Source organism: Kryptolebias marmoratus, linkage group LG22 (assembly GCF_001649575.2).
Source record: "Kryptolebias marmoratus isolate JLee-2015 linkage group LG22, ASM164957v2, whole genome shotgun sequence".
NCBI classification, from domain to species: Eukaryota; Metazoa; Chordata; class Actinopteri; order Cyprinodontiformes; family Rivulidae; genus Kryptolebias; species Kryptolebias marmoratus.
Genome location: NC_051451.1, coordinates 29,289,497 through 29,292,743, shown reverse-complemented (window position 1 = coordinate 29,292,743; position 3,247 = coordinate 29,289,497). Strand labels below are relative to the sequence as shown.

At 44.1% G+C, this 3,247-nt stretch overlaps 1 protein-coding gene across 3 annotated transcripts in view; it reads left to right on the top strand.

The window, feature by feature from the left end:
• LOC108246561 (inositol polyphosphate-5-phosphatase A) overlaps positions 1–3,247 on the top strand; it is a 171,753-nt gene that overhangs the window by 17,611 nt on the left and 150,895 nt on the right. The gene's annotated exons all lie outside the window — the stretch shown is intronic.

Below are 3,247 nucleotides of genomic sequence, written 5' to 3'. Positions count from 1 at the left end.
CCAGCCCCCCCATTTCTGTGCCGTTTTCACTCCCACAGCAGGAAGAAACCAATTAAAGGGATATCAGGACCCTGCTGAAAATGTGATAGTCTGTGAAATGTCTTCGGCGTCACACAAAGACAATGTTTGTCCTTCCCCAGCACAAACAGGATGCTGCATGCAGAGAACGCCACAAGATAACACGTTCCACTACGGGGCGGAAAGACCACAAAAAGGGGCAGGCAAAGAGGTGGAGGACAATTTAGACAAAGAGAGGAAAAAACAGCCACGGCTCTGATGATGCAGAGGTGATCTGCTGACCTCATCAGAGACCCGAGGAGCTCCAGCACAGGTCCGGTATCAGCCGAGGAGTTCAAACCTTGCACAGGAAATAGAACTGTAAGTGATGCCACCTGAAGGAAACACAGCGTGCTCCTCCTCCACCTCCTGCTAACCATTTCCTGTTGGTTCCTGCAGAGAAAACAGTTCACTTTATTTAAGACGGAGGAGGATTTGTGGGACACCTCCGAGGGAAATCTTCTGTTTGTATTGGACGCCCGTTATCGTCACACAGAAGCCGAGGATAACTGCAGGATCGGTGTCTCTTCAGCACCTTAATGCCTGTAATGGTGCCATTATGATACTATTTCAGGACTGAAATGTGGGACAGATCACTTCCAGAACAGGAGCGGAAAAAAAAGTAATTTTTTTTTATCAAAATGGTTCCATTTCCTGCCATGATTTTCTGTTTCAGGCAACAAAAGTTCCTGTTCTTTTGGAACCCAATGATTGTTGTTTTAGTTTGATTATAAGGAACGAGCCGACACAAAGTACTCAGATTAATGGAGTTAAATGGTGGGAACAGTTTAAAAACATTCTAAAGAATATGAAACAGAAAAATGGTGCATGCATATGTTTTCACCCCCCTTTTGAAGCCACCTGTGAGCGATCTCAGAGTCAGGTGATCTCAGGAAATATCCACCTGTTCTGACAGGTAGTCCGGGCTGCCACCAGGCAAGAGACATCATGAAGACCAAGGACCTCTCCACACAAATCAGAGACAAAGTTGTGGAGAAGAACAGATCAGGACTTGTTTTTAGAAGAAAATTCCAGAAACCTGAAGAAGCTGCAGACGTTTGGGCATGAAGAACGGACAGAAGGTCCATCTTAGACGGACCTGAAGAGACCTGATGGACCAGGACCATGGAGATGGACCTGAAGAGACCTGATGGACCAGGACCATGGAGACGGACCTGAAGAGACCTGATGGACCAGGACCATGGAGACCTGATGCTGGATTTTGTGCCTTCAGCCTAACAATGATTGATTTTATGAACGAAATCAAAGCTGCTGTTTGTCTGTTTTAGACGCTCCAAAGTCTAATTTTGTTTTTGTTTGTTGTTTCAAAGAATCGGTGCTGATGTGTCTGACAGAATCAATCAATATTAGAATCAATCATCGTAAGTCTTCAGCTTGTCTACACAAACAGCTGGATATTAATGGAGATCATCCTGATTTCTCTTCAGTCGCCTGCAGAGACAGGAAGCTTCTGAAAGTAGAGCAGCTGTTTCTGTGGAATCTGTCGCAGCGGCTTCTCTGTCTTCTGTCCGTTAATTATGCAGAGGTTTCTAAGTTTGGGCTTTTTGCAGATGGAGTCCTCCTTCTGAACGCTCCCCTTAGGATTTGTCCCTCACCAGATTAAACGGTGACGGTCCACTTTCAGAAGACAAACCAGAGGACAGAGTCTTTAGGCTCCTTCTGGTTGGTTGGTCCCGTCTTGTGATGATGTTTATAAATGAGGCTGAATTAAAGGAGGCGTGGAGACGTGAATATGGAGCTCTGTGTATAAAATGTCTTCAGGATGTTTCTGGTTCTACATCCTACGATCAGATGGTCACACAAACTGTCTGCCATCATCATCATTACGGCTCAGTTACTGCCTCACCTGGTGGCTCAGAGGCATAACAGCAGCCGCTGGAAATTTAGTTAATATTTTCAGAAAGATCTGACTTTCTGTTTCATCCGTTGTTGGTTTATTTGTAATGGGCAGATTATCTTGGCTGATTAGTCTAATCTGTAATCTGTCCTGATTTATACAGGTTGGTAAAAATGTCTAAAAGTCCTCGTGATCAGCCCGATGCAGAATCGTCAGGTTTGAGGCTAATTTTTTTATCTGAAACTCTGTGTTTTCAGTTTCTTTTATTGGTTTAATAAACACCAAGAAACCCCAAAATCTACAGAAACTGAAAATCTAAAAAGAGCAACAAAGGTTTTGATCATCGTTTTTCTTTTTTAACCGCATTGATCCAAAGAGCGCAGCGGTAGAAATGAGAGCTTTCTGTGTTTCTGTGAAATCGTTTAGCTGTGGTCTCCATCTTGTCTCACGCTGTAGAAGAGTCCAGGACCACCGTAAGCTTTGTACCCATGGTTGTTTTTTTATTTATTCAAACTAAGAAATACAGGACAGAATTAAACTCTTTTAAACATTTTAAACGTGTAATTTCAGAGGTTTTCAGCATCAGAACAGAAGCTGTGGCCTTTTGTAAAAGAAGGAGTCGATTCTCGTCGCCTTCTTGTCTGTGAAGTGGGTTTTTCTCCGAGTGCTTTTAGCTGGAAGCACAGCAGGTCTCCACACACAGATACTCATTATCTTTGTCTGATTTGTGATGTGGGACTTGGAAGTGGTTCTGGGTGGCATCTGAAACACCACATATTACCCGTCCTCTCTCTCTGATGGTGCAGTTTCATTCTCTGTTGCTCATTTGCACAAGTTTCCTGGAACGCATCTGGTGATTCATCCATTCCCGTGTGTTAGAAATATGATTGTGGGAAGAATTAGAGGCTTGTTCACTCAGCTGAAATTATTACTTTGTTCTGGTAACACGTGCACAGGCTCTTAGGATGCTGCGTTTCCTGAGAAGTGGGATGGATTCACTCAGAGTTGGGCTTCATTATTTATTAAAGGTCATCACTCTTGGTCCAGTCATATTCCCAGGAAGGGGATGAGACTTTAACAGATGAATTCCAGCTTCACGTGTCTGTTTGAGTAAAGCCGTCCTTCACGCTGGATGGTGATGCTGCTACGTTCTCCTGAATATATTGGACTGGGGCAGGATCGGAGGTTTGGAAAGTCTTCTTCAATGTGAAGCTGAGCACGTTGCTGCTGAAGGTATCATGTCAGATGGAGATCTCAGTCGGAGCTTCGTCATGAGGCTACATTAAAATGGTCCCAGGTTTTAGGATCAGGACTGGTCTGTTTGCAGCGGTG